At 43.9% G+C, this 18310-nt stretch overlaps 1 pseudogene; it reads left to right on the top strand.

The window, feature by feature from the left end:
* LOC125547356 (putative protein phosphatase 2C 69) lies at window positions 1-15854 on the top strand (annotated as a pseudogene).
* The last annotated feature ends 2456 nt before the right edge of the window (window positions 15855-18310 follow it).

Consider the following 18310-nt stretch of genomic DNA (forward strand, 5'->3'; position numbering starts at 1 on the left):
ATGCATCGGGCGGACCATTTGGTCGCCGGAGTTGCGTCGGCTGCGAGCGCAGGCAGCGGCGGGTTCGGGCATAGGCGGTCCGGTGGCGACGGAGGACTACGGGGAACAAGAGAGGGATGGGCAGGGTCAGAGGCTCACAGCGAGTCGGACGAGGAGGTTAGCGAGCTCGGAGACGGTCCGGAGCAGTCGGGGCGGCAAGGGGGATCTCTGGCGACCGGCGAGGAAGAAGATGATGTTGGCGGCATCACAGGGCGACCCAGCTCCTATGACTCGGTGAGGAAGATGAGGACGACGTGGCAGAGCTCTCGGACGCGTCAAGGGAGCAAGGGGGTGGCTGTGGGCGCGCGAGCGCTGGTCGGCAGCGACGGCTTCGCTCGGGTGAGCTAAAGGAAGAGAGCCAGGGGAGAGAGAGCGGCGAGTGAGGGAGACGGGACAGGCGCTTCGGGGCATCTCCGTGGCGTCGCTAGAAGGGGTCGGGGAAGCAGGAGGTGGACAGAGCAGGGTGGAGGTGGCGCGCGCGTGGCAAGTGAAGGAAATATGCCCTAGAGGCAATAATAATGTTATTATTTTATTTGCTTATATCATGATAAATGTTTATTATTCATGCTAGAATTGTATTATCCGGAAACATAATACTTGTGTGAATACATAGACAAACTAAACGTCGCTAGTATGCCTCTACTTGACTAGCTCGTTAATCAAAGAGGGTTATGTTTCCTAACCATAGACATGTGTTGTCATTTGATTAAAGGGATCACATTATTAGGAGAATGATGTGATTGACATGACCCATTCCATTAGCTTAGCACCCGATCGTTTAGTATGTTGCTATTGCTTTCTTCATGACTTATACATGTTCCTATGACTATGAGATTATGCAACTCCCGTTTGCCGGAGGAACACTTTGTGTGCTACCAAAAGTCACAACGTAACTGGGTGATTATAAAGGAGCTCTACAGGTGTCTCCAAAGGTAATTGTTGGGTTGGCGTATTTCGAGATTAGGATTTGTCACTCCGATTGTCGGAGAGGTATCTCTGGGCCCTCTCGGTAATGCACATCACATAAGCCTTGCCAGCATTGCAACTAATGAGTTAGTTGCGAGATGATGTATTACGAAACGAGTAAAGAGACTTGCCGGTAACGAGATTGAACTAGGTATTGAGATACCGATGATCGAATCTCGGGCAAGTAACATACCGATGACAAAGGGAACAACGTATCTTGTTATGCGGTCTGACCGATAAAGATCTTCGTAGAATATGTGGGAGCCAATATGAGCATCCAGGTTCCGCTATTGGTTATTGACCGGAGACGTGTCTCGATCATGTCTACATTGTTCTTGAACCCGTAGGGTCCGCACGCTTAAGGTTTCGATGAAAGTTATATTATGAGTTTATGAGTTTTGATGTACCGAAGTTAGTTCAGATTGCCGGATGTGATCATAGACATGACGAGGAGTCTCGAAATGGTCGAGACATAAAGATTGATATATTGGACGGCTATATTCGGACACCGGAAGTGTTCCGGGTGATTTTGGAGAAAACCGGAGTGTCGGAGGGTTACCGGAACCCCCCGGGAGAAGTAACGGGCCTTACGGGCCCTAGTGGAGAGAGAGAGGGGCGGCCAGGGTGGGCTGCGCGCCCCCTCCCCCTCTGGTCCGAATTGGACTAGGAGAGGGGGGCGGCGCCCCCCTTTCCTTCTCTCTCTCCCATTTCTTTCCCCCTCCTAGTAGGAGTAGGAAAGAGGGGAGTCCTACTCTTACTAGGAGTCCTACTCCTACTAGGAGGAGGACACCTCCTCCTTGGCGCGCCCTAGGGCCGGCCGGCCTCCCCCCTTGCTCCTTTATATACGGGGGCAGGGGGCACCCCTAGACACACAAGTTGATCCTCGTGATCGTTTTCTTAGCCGTGTGCGGTGCCCCTTTCCACCATACTCCTCGATAATATTGTAGCGGTGCTTAGGCGAAGCCCTGCGACGGTAGAACATCAAGATCGTCACCACGCCGTCGTGCTGACGGAACTCTTCCCTGACACTTTGCTTGATCGGAGTCCGGGGATCGTCATCGAGCTGGACGTGTGCTAAAACTCGGAGGTGCCGTAGTTTCGGTGCTTGATCGGTCGGGCCATGAAGACGTACGACTACATCAACCACGTTGTCATAACGCTTCCGCTGTCAGTCTACGAGGGTACGTAGATCACACTCTCCCCTCTCGTTGCTATGCATCACCATGATCTTGCGTGTGCGTAGGAACATTTTGAAATTACTACGTTCCCCAACAGTGGCATCCGAGCCAGGTTTTTATGTGTTGATGTTATATGCACGAGTAGAACACAGGTGAGTTGTGGGCGATATAAGTCATACTGCTTACGAGCATGTCATACTTTGGTTCGGTGGTATTGTTGGATGAAGCGGCCCGCACCGACATTACGCGTACACTTACGCGAGACTGGTTCTACCGACGTGCTTTGCACACAGGTGGCTGGCTGGTGTCAGTTTCTCCAACTTTAGTTGAACCGAGTGTGGGTACGCCCGGTCCTTGCGAAGGTTAAAACAGCACCAACTTCACAAACTATCGTTGTGGTTTTGATGCGTAGGAAAGATTGGTTCTTGCTTAAGCCCGTAGCAGCCACGTAAAACTTGCAACAACAAAGTAGAGGACGTCTAACTTGTTTTTGCAGGGCATGTTGTGATGTGATATGGTCAAGACATGATGCTAAATTTTATTGTATGAGATGATCATGTTTTGTAACCGAGTTATCGGCAACTGGCAGGAGCCATATGGTTGTTGCTTTATTGTATGCAATGCAATTGCGTTGTAATGCTTTACTTTATCACTAAGCGGTAGTGATAGTCGTGGAAGCATTAGATCGGCGAGACGACAACGATGCTACGATGGTGATCAAGGTGTCGCGCCGGTGACGATAGTGATCATGACGGTGCTTCGAAGATGGAGATCACAAGCACAAGATGATGATGGCCATATCATATCACTTATATTGATTGCATCTGATGTTTATCTTTTATTCATCTTATCTTGCTTTGATTGACGGTAGCATTTTAAGATGATCTCTCACTAATTATCAAGAAGTGTTCTCCCTGAGTATGCACCGTTGCGGAAGTTCTTCGTGCTGAAACACCACGTGATGATTGGGTGTGATAGGCTCTACGTTCAAATACAACGGGTGCAAAACAGTTGCACACGCGAAATACTCAGGTTATACTTGACGAGCCAAGCATATACAGATATGGCCTCGGAACACGGAGACCGAAAGGTCGAGCGTGAATCATATAGTAGATATGATCAACGTAGTGATGTTCATCAATGAAACTACTCCATCACACGTGATGATCGGACATGGTTTAGTTGATTTGGATCACGTGATCACTTAGAGGATTAGAGGGATGTCTATCTAAGTGGGAGTTCTTTAGTAATATGATTAATTAAACTTAAATTTATCATGAACTTAGTACCTGACAGTATCTTGCTTGTTTATGTTTGATTGTAGATAGATGGCACGTGCTGTTGTTCCGTTGAATTTTAATGCGTTCCTTAAGAAAGCAAAGTTGAAAGGTGATGGTAGCAATTACACGGACTGGGTCCGTAACTTGAGGATTATCCTCATTGCTGCACAAAAGAATTACGTCCTGGAAGCACCGCTGGGTGCCAGGCCTGCTGCTGGAGCAACACCAGATGTTATGAACGTCTGGCAAAGCAAAGCTGATGACTACTCGATAGTTCAGTGTGCCATGCTTTACGGCTTAGAATCGGGACTTCAACGACGTTTTGAACGTCATGGAGCATATGAAATGTTCCAGGAGTTGAAGTTAATATTTCAAGCAAATGCCCGGATTGAGAGATATGAAGTCTCCAATAAGTTCTATAGCTGCAAGATGGAGGAGAATAGTTCTGTCAATGAGCATATACTCAAAATGTCTGGGTATAATAATCACTTGATTCAATTGGGAGTTAATCTTCCAGATGATTGCGTCATCGACAGAATTATCCAATCACTGCCACCTAGCTACAATAGCTTCGTGATGAACTATAATATGCAAGGGATGAATAAGACTATTCCCGAGCTCTTCGCAATGCTGAAAGCTGCGGAGGTAGAAATGAAAAAGGAGCATCAAGTGTTGATGGTCAACAAGACCACTAGTTTCAAGAAAAAGGGCAAAGGGAAGAAGAAGGGGAACTTCAAAAAGAACAGCAAAGAAGTTGCTGCTCAAGAGAAGAAACCCAAATCTGGACCTAAGCCTGAAACTGAGTGCTTCTACTGCAAGCAGACTGGTCACTGGAAGCGGAACTGCCCCAAGTATTTGGCGGATAAGAAGGATGGCAAGGTGAACAAAGGTATATGCGATATACATGTTATTGATGTGTACCTTACTAATGCTCGCAGTAGCACCTGGGTATTTGATACTGGTTCTGTTGCTAACATTTGCAACACGAAACAGGGACTACGGATTAAGCGAAGATTGGCTAAGGATGAGGTGACGATGCGTGTGGGAAATGGTTCCAAAGTCGATGTGATCACGGTCAGCACGCTACCTCTACATCTACCTTCGGGATTAGTATTAGACCTAAATAATTGTTATTTGGTGCCAGCGTTGAGCATGAACATTATATCTGGATCTTGTTTGATGCGAGACGGTTATTCATTTAAATCAGAGAATAATGGTTGTTCTATTTATATGAGTAAAATCTTTTATGGTCATGCACCCATGAATAATGTTCTTATTAAATCTCGATAGTAGTGACACACATATTCATAATGTTGAAGCCAAAAGATGCAGAGTTGATAATGATAGTGCAACTTATTTGTGGCACTGCCGTTTAGGTTATATCGGTATAAAGCGCATGAAGAAACTGCATACTGATGGACTTTTGGAACCACTTGATTATGAATCACTTGGTACTTGCGAACCGTGCCTTATGGGTAAGATGACAAAAACACCGTTCTCCGGTACTATGGAGAGAGCAACAGATTTGTTGGAAGTCATACATACAGATGTATGTGGTCCGATGAATGTTGAGGCTTGTGGTGGATATCATTATTTTCTCACCTTCACAGATGACTTAAGCAGATATGGGTATATCTACTTAATGAAACATAAGTCTGAAACATTTGAAAAGTTCAAAGAATTTCAGAGTGAAGTTGAAAATCATCGTAACAAGAAAATAAAATTCCTACGATCTGATCGTGGAGGAGAATATTTGAGTTACGAGTTTGGTATACATTTGAAACAATGCGGAATAGTTTCGCAACTCACGCCACCCGGAACACCACAGCGTAATGGTGTGTCCGAACGTCGTAATCGTACTTTACTTGATATGGTGCGATCTATGATGTCTCTTACTGATTTACCGCTATCGTTTTGGGGTTATGCTCTAGAGACGGCCGCATTCACGTTAAATAGGGCACCATCAAAATCCGTTGAGACGACGCCTTATGAACTGTGGTTTGGCAAGAAACTAAAGTTGTCGTTTCTAAAAGTTTGGGGCTGCGATGCTTATGTGAAAAAGCTTCAATCTGATAGGCTCGAACCCAAATCGGAGAAATGTGTCTTCATAGGATATCCAAAGGAAACTATTGGATACACCTTCTATCATAGATCCGAAGGCAAGACTTTTGTTGCTAAATTCGGAAACTTTCTAGAGAAGGAGTTTCTCTCGAAAGAAGTGAGTGGGAGGAAAGTAGAACTTGATGAGGTAACTATACCTGCTCCCTTATTGGAAAGTAGTACATCACAGAAACCGGTTTCTCTGACACCTACACCAATTAGTGAGGAAGCTAATGATGATGATCATGAAACTTCAGAACAAGATACTACTGAACCTCGTAGATCAACCAGAGTAAGATCCGCACCAGAGTGGTACGGTAATCCTGTTCTGGAAGTCATGCTACTAGATCATGATGAACCTACGAACTATGGAGAAGCGATGGTGAGCCCAGATTCCGCAAAATGGCTTGAAGCGATGAAATCTGAGATGGGATCCATGTATGAGAACAAAGTGTGGACTTTGGTTGACTTGCCCAAAGATCGGCAAGCAATTGAGAATAAATGGATCTTCAAGAAGAAGACTGACGCTGACGGTAATGTAACTGTCTACAAAGCTCGACTTGTCGCAAAAGGTTTTCAACAAGTTCAAGGGATTGACTACGATGAGACCTTCTCACCCGTAGCGATGCTTAAGTCTGTCCGAATCATGTTAGCAATTGCCGCATTTTATGATTATGAAATTTGGCAGATGGATGTCAAAACTGCATTCCTGAATGGATTTCTGGAAGAAGAGTTGTATATGATGCAGCCGGAAGGTTTTGTCGGTCCAAAGGGAGCTAACAAAGTGTGCAAGCTCCATCGATCCATTTATGGACTGGTGCAAGCCTCTCGGAGTTGGAATAAACGCTTTGATAGTGTGATCAAAGCATTTGGTTTTATACAGACTTTTGGAGAAGCCTATATTTACAAGAAAATGACTGGGAGCTCTGTAGCATTTCTGATATTATATGTAGATGACATATTACTAATCGAAAATGATATAGAATTTCTAGATAGGATAAAGTGATACTTGAATAAGAGTTTTTCAATGAAACACCTCGGTGAAGCCGCTTACATATTGGGCATTAAGATCTATAGAGATAGATCAAGACGCTTAATTGTACTTTCACAAAGCACATACCTTGACAAAGTTTTGAAGAAGTTCAAAATGGATCAAGCAAAGAAAGGATTCTTGCTTGTGTTACACGGTGTGAAATTGAGTAAGACTCAATGCCCGACCAATGCAGAAGATAGAGAGAAAATGAAAGATGTTCCCTATGCTTCAGCCATAGGCTCTATCATATATGCAATGCTGTGTACCAGACCTGATGTGTGTCTTGCTATAAGTCTAGTAGGGAGGTACCAAAGTAATCCATGAGTGGATCACTGGACAGCGGTCAAGAACATCCCGAAATACCTGAAAAGGACTAAGGATATGTTTCTCATATATGGAGGTGACAAAGAGCTCATCGTAAATGGTTACGTTGATGCAAGCTTTGACACTGATCCGGACAATTCTAAATCGCAAACCAGATACGTGTTTACATTAAACGGTGGAGCTGTCAGTTGGTGCAGTTCTAAACAAAGCCTTGTGGCGGGATCTACATGTGAAGCCGAGTACATAGCTGCTTCGGAAGCAACAAACGAAGGAGTCTAGATGAAGGAGTTCATATCCGATCTAGGTGTCATAGCTAGTGCATTGGGTCCAATGAAAATCTTTTGTGACAATACTAGTGCAATTGCCTTGGCAATGGAATCCATATTTCACAAGAGAACGAAGCACATCAAGAGACGCTTCAATTCCATCCGGGATCTAGTCTAGGTGGGAGACATAGAGATTTGCAAGATACATACGGATCTGAATATTGTAGACCCGTTGACTAAGCCTCTTCCATGAGCAAAACATGATCATCACCAAAGCTCCATGGGTGTTAGAATCATTATTGTGTAATCTAGATTATTGACTCTAGTGCCAGTGGGAGACTGAAGGAAATATGCCCTAGAGGCAATAATAATGTTATTATTTTATTTCCTTATATCATGATAAATGTTTATTATTCATGCTAGAATTGTATTATCCTTAAACATAATACTTGTGTGAATACATAGACAAACTAAACGTCACTAGTATGCCTCTACTTGACTAGCTCGTTAATCAAAGATGGTTATGTTTCCTAACCATAGACATGTGTTGTCATTTGATTAAAGGGATCACATTATTAGGAGAATGATGTGATTGACATGACCCATTCCATTAGCTTAGCACCTGATCGTTTAGTATGTTGCTATTGCTTTCTTCATGACTTATGCATGTTCCTATGACTATGAGATTATGCAACTCCCGTTTGCCGGAGGAACACTTTGTGTGCTACCAAACGTCACAACGTAACTGGGTGATTATAAAGGAGCTCTACAGGTGTCTCTAAAGGTAAATGTTGGGTTGGCGTATTTCGAGATTAGGATTTGTCACTCCGATTACCGGAGAGGTATCTCTGGGCCCTCTCAGTAATGCACATCACATAAGCCTTGCAAGCATTGCAACTAACGAGTTTGTTGCGAGATGATGTATTACGAAACGAGTAAAGAGACTTGCCGGTAACGAGATTGAACTAGGTATTGAGATATCGACGATCGAATCTCGGGCAAGTAACATACCGATGACAAAGGGAACAACGTATGTTGTTATGCGGTCTGACCGATAAAGATCTTCATAGAATATGTGGGAGCCAATATGAGCATCCAGGTTCCGCTATTGGTTATTGACCGGAGACGTGTCTCGATCATGTCTACATTGTTCTCGAACCCGTAGGGTCCGCACGCTTAAGGTTTCGATGACAGTTATATTATGAGTTTATGAGTTTTGATGTACCGAAGTTAGTTCGGAGTCCCAGATGTGATCACGGACATGATGAGGAGTCTCGAAATGGTCGAGACATAAAGATTGATATATTGGACGGCTATATTCGGACACCGGAAGTGTTCCGGGTGATTTTGGAGAAAACCGGAGTGCCGAAGGGTTACAGGACCCCCCCGGGAGAAGTAATGGGCCTTATGGGCCCTAGTGGAGAGAGAGAGGGGCGGCCAGGGTGGGCCGCGCGCCCCCTCCCCCTCTGGTCCGAATTGGACTAGGAGAGGGGGGCAACGCCCCCCTTTCCTTCTCCCTCTCCCCCTTCCTTTCCCCCTCCTAGTAGGAGTAGGAAAGAGGGGAGTCCTACTCCTACTAGGAGGAGGACTCCTCCTCCTTGGCGCGCCCTAGGGCCGGACGGCCTCCCCCCTTGCTCCTTTATATACGGCGGGAGGGGGTACCCCTAGACACACAAGTTGATCCTCGTGATCGTTTTCTTAGCCGTGTGCAGTGCCCCTTTCCACCATACTCCTCGATAATATTGTAGCGGTGCTTAGGCGAAGCCCTGCGACGGTAGAACATCAAGATTGTCACCATGCCGTCGTGCTGACGGAACTCTTCCCCGACACGTGGAGGTGCCGTAGTTTCGGTGCTTGATCGGTCGGGCCATGAAGACGTATGACTAAATCAACCGCGTTGTCATAACGCTTCCGCTGTCGGTCTACGAGGGTACGTAGATCACACTCTCCCCTATCGTTGCTATGCATCACCATGATCTTGCGTGTGCGTAGGAAAATTTTGAAATTACTACGTTCCCCAATAGCGAGCACACGCCCGGCGTCCTCCTGGCAGCAGCTGGAAGAAGACAAGGGAAGGAGGTGGGCTGGGCCACAGCTGGGCCGCCAGGTTTGCTTTCTCTCTCTCTTCTTTCTGTTTTTTATTTATATTTTTGTTTTCTATTTTTTTCTGCAATTGTTTTGACTTAATTAAAATGCTAAGACATTTCCAAAAATCATGAAACTAATCATGGCTACTGTTTATAATATATCCAACAATAAACATTTTAGTTTATGATTATTTGAGCATTTAAAATATTTTATAGCTTTTTAATGCCCAAATGCAAATAGAGTATGATTTAATTTAGAGCCCAAATATGTCATGGAAAAATGTGCATCACCTCTGGTTACTGTTTACAGCATTTTCCATAAATGATGAACATTTTTGAAAGCCATTTGGATTTACTGAATATATTTTAGTTGAACCTAGTGACTTCCTTTGATGCTAGGGGTTTAGGCAATCCCCATTTCAAGTTTCTTTGGAATTTAAACATGATGGCATGATGAACAAGCAAAGTCAAGCAAGGGCTGAACTGGGGTTGTGACATTTTACGATACGGAGCCGCCGCCAAACCCTAAACCTCTCGGGAGGGCTGATCTGGAGTCCGTTCGGTACTCCGGAGAGGGGGACTCGTCGCCGTCGTCATCATCAACCATCCCCAATCACCAATTTCATGATGCTCACCACCGTGCGTGAGTAATTCCATCGTAGGCTTGCTGGACGGTGATGGGTTGGATGAGATTTATCATGTAATCGAGTTAGTTTTGTTAGGGTTTGATCCCTAGTATCCACTATGTTCTGAGATTGATGTTGCTATGACTTTGCTATGCTTAATGCTTGTCACTAGGGCCCGAGTGCCATGATTTCAGATCTAAACCTATTATGTTTTCATGAATATATGTGAGTTCTTGATCCGATCTTGCAAGTCTATAGTAACCTACTATGTGTTATGATCTGGCAACCCCGAAGTGACAATAATCGGGACCACTCCCGGTGATGACCATAGTTTGAGGAGCTATGTGCTAATGCTTTGTTCCGGTTCTCTATTAAAAGGAGGCCTTAATATCCCTTAGTTTCCAATAGGACCCCGCTTCCACGGGAGGGTAGGACAAAAGATGTCATGCAAGTTCTTTTCCATAAGCACACATGACTATATACGGAATACATGCCTACATTATATTGATGAATTGGAGCTAGTTCTGTGTCACCCTATGTTATGACTGTTACATGATGAACCGCATCCGGCATAATTATTCATCACTGATCCGGTGCCTACAAGTTTCCCATATACTGGTTTACGCTTATTTACTTTTCCGCTGCTACTGTTACAATCACTACAAAATACCAAAAACATTACTTTTGCTGTCTTTACTTTTGTTGCCGCTACCACCACTATCATATTACTTTGCTACTAAACACTTTGCTGCAGATACTAAGTTTCCAGGTGTGGTTGAATTGGCAACCCAGCTGCTAATACTTGAGAATATTCTTTGGCTCCCCTTGTGTCGAATCAATAAATTTGGGTTGAATACTCTACCCTCGAAAGCTATTGCGATCCTCTATACTTGTGGGTTATTAGTACCACAACCACTTGACTCAACTAGGAGTTAATCTTCCTGGTGATAGTGTCATTCACAGAGTTCTCCAATCACTGCCACCAAGCTACAAGAGCTTCGTGATGAACTATAATATGCAAGGGATGGATAAGATGATTCCCGAGCTCTTCGCAATTGTCGGTGTCAAAACCGGCGGATCTCGGGTAGGGGGTCCCGAACTGTGCGTCTAGGCCGGATGGTAACAGGAGGCAAGGGACACGAAGTTTTACCCAGGTTCGGGCCCTCTCGATGGAGGTAAAACCCTACGTCCTGCTTGATAATATTGATGATATGGGTAGTACAAGAGTAGATCTACCACGAGATCGGAGAGGCTAAACCCTAGAAGCTAGCCTATGGTATGATTGTTGTTCTGTATCTTGTCCTACGGACTAAAACCCTCCGGTTTATATAGACACCGGATAGGGTTAGGGTTACACAAAGTCGGTTACAATGGTAGGAGATCTACGTATTCGTATCGCCAAGCTTGCCTTCCACACCAAGGAAAGTTCCTTCCGGACACGGGACGAAGTCTTCAATCTTGTATCTTCATAGTCCAGGAGTCCGGCTGAAGGTATAGTCCGGCCATCCGGACACCCCCTAATCCAGGACTCCCTCAGTAGCCCTTGAACCAGGCTTCAATGACGACGAGTCCGGCGCGCAGATTGTCTTTGGCATTGCAAGGCGGGTTCCCCCTCCAAGTACTTCATAGAAGATTTTGAACACAAAGACAATGTCCGGCTCTGCAAAATAAGTTTCCACATATTGCCATATAGAGAATAATATTTACACAAATCTAATCTGCTGATGTATTCCGTAGTGTCACATACCACGGCCAAGCCTTTATCCGAGTCGTTTTATTATCCCACCTCAGCGCGTCATGCGAGGCGGTTTCCTTGGCACGTCTTGTTAAAGCAGAGATCGTGTCCCCTTATTCCGGGATTCCCGTCAATACGGGCGTGGGTAACCCAACCGCTTCTAGGACTCCTAGACTATAGGCAAGTCCAAACGGCCACAGAGAGGATGCTTGATATTCACCCTCTTTATAAAGGGGCAAGGCTTTTATTTTCTCCCTCCCGTGCTCAATCGAATCCTTCCCGCACCTCGAGCTCAAACACCCAAAGTTCAGGTCAAGTGCTCTGGACCTTCAATCATGTCCAGTTCTAGCCTTCAAGGCCGATGGATGCCTTCCTCTGTCACGGAAGAAGACATCAAAAAATTGAGGGAGGCCAGATATCTGACTGCCGAGATTCCGCATCGGCTGCCTGCCCGAGGGCAGGTTGTCCCCTCCCCCGAACCCAACGACATCGTCGTGTTCGTCTCTCACTTCTTACGAGGTCTAGGCCTTGCTTTGGAACCTTTCGTCAGGGGTTTAATGTTTTATTACCGGCTAGATTTCCATGATCTAGCTCCGGACTCCTTTCTTCATATCACGACATTTATTGTCGTGTGGGAGGCCTTCCTCCGGGTTACCACTCACTTTGGCCTGTGGCTCAAGACTTTTGAAGTAAAGTCGAAGATGATCGAGGGGCAACATGCGGTGTGTGGAGGTGCCTCAATACGCAAGATGACGGGAGCTCCATGGCCCAAAGGTTCCATTCCAGAGGTGTCTGAATTGTGGCAACAGGAGTGGTTCTACATCATGGCTCCTAGAAGTGCCAAGTGGGCAGCCGCCCCTGTTTTCCGCTCGGGCCCTCCACCACAACTGATGTCATGGATTAGCAGAGGATTGAGCTGGGGTCCAGCCAAGGACGTGCCTATACTGCAAGGCCGCATTCGAGATCTCTTCAATGGAGATTTCAGTTTGGTTGCGGTAATACAAGTTATGCTGGTTCGTCAAGTCCAGCCTTGCAAACGCCGGCCCCTTTGCTTGTGGGAGTTCAATCCCGAGGGACCGCGTGTCATTCAAAATTTCCTCGGCCTGACGCACGAGGAGATGTACAAGTCATTCTTCGGACCTCAGGTAGAGTGTCCGGAAATCACCGAGGACGTGGGCCTGAGCAGTAACCGCGCCACCGAACAGGTAAGGAATCTTCTGGCCGAACATACTATCTCTCATTTGTTACGAAGGTATTTTTGAGAGTTCAGTTTTTGACCAAGACTGGCTAACAAAGGCGAAGTTGATTCGGTGTTCGGCCTCCCTCCCTGAGGGTTTGGAGAATCCGGTATTGGAAAAGATGCTCCAGGTCGCACCTTGCCCGGAGCCCTTGAAGGAAGATACCGGTGAGGATAATACGGGCGGACGCGGGCCCCCAACGCTGCCCATTCTAACTAAGGGAGCGAGCGCCTCCATGAAGGAAGACGACCGGAAGAGGAAAAGGACTACGCCCGGGGATCCGGTAGCCGAAGCTTCCAAACGAGAGAAGAAGTTTCCCACAGAGGGTCCTACCTTGGGGGTGCGTTTGCCGCACCAAGTCCGCTGGGGGATCAATCCTCCAGCGAGTCGTAAGAGACCCGAAACACTCTAATAGTATAGGTATGCCATCTTTTTTCTTCTGACGTATAACTACATCAACCGTGGTGTCATAACGCTTCCGCTTACGGTCTACGAGGGTACATAGACGATACTCTCCCCTCTTGTTGCTATGCATCACCATGATCTTGCGTGTGCGTAGGAATTTTTTTGAAATTACTGCGTTCCCCAACACTATCATCTGATCTATTTAATGGCTTGGCCGGTCATTTTTTAATCAGGGTGGTGTGTTTCTGTTGATTGATCATGATCACTGATTACTGTGTCACATGTTTATAGATGTTTGATGGCCACCATGGATCTGGAGCAGCCAGATACGCAAAGAACAATAAGCTGAACAATGTCCTGCATGCTACAAGGGATGAGTGGCTTGCAGTGCTTCAACGTTCACTCGTTGCAGCATTTGTCAAGACAGATAATGATTTGCAAGCCGCAGGTAAATCGGCCATATCCTTGTTTACCTTGTTGACTTCAAGTTTCCAGTTCCTTAAGGAAATAGGAATACACTATAGTTTTTCATATGACTGTTCGTTAGTGCACATGTTGTTACTGTTTATTTAGGCCATCTTGTGAACTTGGAAATGTTCCTAATCCTTATGGGAATTGAACTATTCCTGTCATCCTGTGGAATTCATGTATTCCAAGCAGGGACTTAGCACTTTGTTTGTTGTCAAGGACGAAGTAAAGCTGTATGAACCATTCATAGTCATTCTAGTTGGTTCATTAGATATTACACCATCAGATATGTTCTTCAGCTAATTGTAGTGCTACGCCGCCTGGTTGAGACAATTGTGCTTTTGTTTAATCTCTCTTTCTTAACACCTCAAGTGATGCCTCTCTTTTATCTTTGGAAATAGTCTTTTTGTTGTTTCAGTTGAAAGTTCTGGTACAACTGTGACATTTGTGATAATAGATGAGTGGGTTGTAACAGTACCATCGGTTGGTGATTCGCGCTGCATACTAGAGTCAGCTGATGGTTCCCTATACCATTTGTCAGCTGATCATCGCTTTGACTCCAACCGAGATGAGTAAGTCCTACCTTTGACGTAATTGGTTGAGAATTGTGTAGTTTATGACCTGTTCATTTTACAGGGTGGAACGTGTAACTGCATGGGGAAGCAAGGTTGGACAACTGAATGTTGTTGGTGGTCCAGAGATTCGTCTCTTTTACCTTTATAATCCGTTGTGCTCTTGAGTTGGGATGTGCGGTGTCGATGCATGGTGTTACATGTAATCAATCTGATAGTTCTCATTTTCTGCAGTAATCTGCTAACCATCTGTTTCTTAATTCTCAAATATGTTTTGTCGTACGTGCACCTAACATCACTTTTAAATTATGTGCCAACCAAACAATGTCTTAGCTTATGATATGATGGACTAAATTTCTTGTGCTGCTGGTTTTTTCAGTCATAAGGTAATTCCTATTTTTGGCTACGCCCTGCAGATTTTGTTTAACAACTCCTGTTGTTGTTCCCTCTCTGTATTTTGCATGGGGATTGATGAATATTGAATACTTTGATCTGCGTGTAAAACTCTACCATGTTCGTATAACAATTTTGTTTAATTTAGAGATTGTTCATCTTACATCCATTATATCATCAATGTCTAACTCATTTCTTATGTTTTTTTATCTACTCTTTTATTGGATAACCTGGTCACTATTTATTTTGCTTACTATAATCATTTCTGTTATTGAAATTTATCATGTACCTTTTCAGGTTGGTCCTTTAAGATGCTGGCCAGGTGGTTTGTGCCTATCTAGATCAATCGGGTATATGGATGTTGGTGAATGCATCATCCCTGTTCCTCATGTGAAGCAAGTGAAGGTTTTCTCGTATAAAAACCCTTCCGCACCACATATCTCTTTTTATTTTCACAAATGTTTTTGTTTGGGTGCCTATTTATCATAGATTTCCTTTTAGATGACGTCTTCTATAATATTCCACAACATCTATAGTTTATGGTGTGATTTTCTTCTACATCTCACCACTGAAGAGCATAGTTTGCTTTGACACTATTTTGATTTTCTATTGCATTTTTGTTGCAGCTATCCAATGTTGGAAGCAGAATTATCATTCCAAGCGATGGTGTATGGGATGATTTGACTTTTGAAATGGCTCTTGAATGTTCTCGTGGATACCCTTCTGATACAGCTACCAATCGAATTGGCAATGTAACTAATTTTCAATCATTTCCATTGGTTAATAGACTCAAACTTCTGGCCCCTCATTTCGTGTTATATTTTCTTATTTGAAGTAAGCAATCCTACCTCGAGGACTAAGAGATGATACTACCTGCATCGTGGTGGACATACTACCTCCAGAAACACTAGCTCCTAGTCCTCCAACAAAGTGGTAGGGGAAAACCATACTCAATAATATGTTCCGCGTTGATTTGAAAAATAAAATGTTCTGCCGAAAAAATTCAGATGCATCTTTTAAACTAGATAGAGAATATGCTGAGCCGGATGTGGCGGAAGAAATATTCGAGGACAGGTCTGCCATGCTTTCAAGAAGATATATTTTGTTAACCAACATTTTACGCCTTTTTCACTTGGGGTGCTAGATAGGAGCTCGACAACAGTTCTAAGAGATAAGGACGTAAATATTCCATTCACAGCATTAGGGTTGTTCATTGTGTTGCCAGACATGTACATTAGTATATACACCAACTTTAAATTAACCGAATGCTCAGGTAAATCCTATTTTAATTAGTTGTCATTTTTGTCAGGTGATTCTGATGGCCTGAGTTTTCTCGATTTGATAGCGTTAAAAGCATCAATATAGCACTGCAGATCTGTAACATACTAGATGCCACTGAAAGAAACATCCGTTCTACGTAGGCTTATTAGTCTTGGATTTGTAGCTTATCCAGTTGCCTATATCTTGTATTTGATTGTCTCATATGGGCAAGAAGCTGATATTGCTGTCTGCTGATAGTAGGAACTGAATTATTGGAAGCAGTAGATGAGTTGGCACTGCTGATTGATGGTGTCAGCCATGCAGCCCATTTATGTTCCATTGCATATTTTCATTTTAATGCTCAATTTGTCTGTTGTTTCCTTTTCCAATCTCCACTACATTGGACCCTCTTCTTTTCTTTGGTCATCTACATATTGATGTCCTCGTTCAAGCCACACTGACATGGTTGATGTGTATGAGGGCATAGGATAGTATCAATCACTCGTGCTAGGTTAGCAGCGAAGCTAAAAGTGTTCAATAGATGACTAAAATTCAGAGTGCATATATTAGATGGGATGGTTACTTGTTTAGTTATGCAGCTGGCAGTTTCAGACCGACTTCAATGCAATGCAGCTCTTCAGCTCTGAGATAAACATGAATGCACTAGCAACTACATTTGATTGTTAAATTCTTATTGGGGTTATAGAAGTTAGAATTTTCTTTGCTCTAGTTTACGAGATGATTCTAAGCATTTCACCAAACTAATAATCCATGCCCTCTTTATCATACTAACCTGTCTCACGAAGTCCCGCTGAGTTTTGTGTCATTGAAGTTTTCAAGTTTCGGGTGAGATATCGATATGAGGGGAATAAGGATTGACAACAACCTAATCTTGGGCATGCCCAAGGCACTCCAAGGTAATATTCAAGGAAGATCCAAGCAACTAAGCTTGGGGATGCCCCAGAAGGCATACCCTCTTTCGTCTTCAACATTATCGATAACCTCACTTGGAGCTATATTTCCATTCGTCACATGATATGAGTTTTTCTTGGAGCGTCATTTTATCTTCTTTTGATTTTCTTGATGTTATTTAGAATAATGTTTTGCATATTTATTTTCAATAAAAATGTCAAGTGTAGCCTTTACCATGCTTATTTTGCAAGTATATGAGTTGCTGTTTAAAAAACAGAAAGTTTGTCGCTCTTGCGGAAATTCCCTAGAAACATAAGAATGTGATAAAATTCTGAAACTTTTTTCAAAATAAGCTCTAATAAATTTTCTACAGTGTGGTAAATTTTGATAATTTTTCTAGTTGAATAAGTATTGATACTCTTGCATTCTTTACAGACTATACTGTTTTGCCAGATTGCTGTTATGTTTGCATATGTTTGCTTGTTTAATGATTCTATTTGAGGATAGGAGTATTAAATATGCAAAGGAATTTAGTATGCAATGTTGAATGATAATTTTAGTCATTTTGCTACAGTAGAGAATGATAAGGTTTTTGTATTGGTTTATACTAACTTATCTCACGAGTTCTTGTTTAGTTTTGTGTGTATGAAGTTTTTAAGATTTATGGAAACCGTGATATAAAAGGAGTTTAAGGAGACACAAAAGCTCAATCTTGGGGATGACCAAGGAATCCCAAGATAATATTTCAAGAATTCTCAAGCATCTAAGCTTTGGGATGCATCGGTAGGCATCCCACATTTCTTCATCAACAATTATCAGTTAGTATTGGTTGAACCTAAGTTTTTGCTTCTTCACATGAGTTGTGCTATTCTTGGAATATTATTTTGTTTTGTTTTGCCTGATGTTTTAATAAAATACTTAGATATGAAAGTTTTTAAATAATAGAGATGTTGGGGAACGCAGTAATTTCAAAAAAATCCTACGCACACGCAAGATCATGGTGATGCATAGCAATGAGAGGGGAGACTATCGTCTACGTACCCTCGTAGACCGTAAGCGGAAGCGTTATAACAATGTGGTTGGTGTGGTCGTATGTCTTCACGATCGATTGATCTAGTACGGAAGATACGACACCTTCGTGATCTGCACACGTTTGGCTCGGTGACGTCCCGTGAACTCACGATCCAGTAGAGCTTCATCAACACGACGGTGTGATGACGGTGATGATGTTGCTACTGGAACAGGGCTTCGCCTAAGCACCGCTACGATATTACCGAGGTGGATTATGGTGGAGGGGGGGACCGCACACGGCTAAAGATCAATGATCAACTTATGTGTCCATGGGGTGCCCCCTCCCCCGTATATAAAGGAGTGGAGGAGGGGGAGGGGGCCAGCCTCTCTAGGCGCGCCCCAAGGGAGTCCTACTCC

This window comes from Triticum urartu, chromosome 3A (genome assembly GCF_056163025.1).
Source record: "Triticum urartu cultivar PI428250 chromosome 3A, HENAU_Tu73, whole genome shotgun sequence".
NCBI lineage: Eukaryota > Viridiplantae > Streptophyta > Magnoliopsida > Poales > Poaceae > Triticum > Triticum urartu.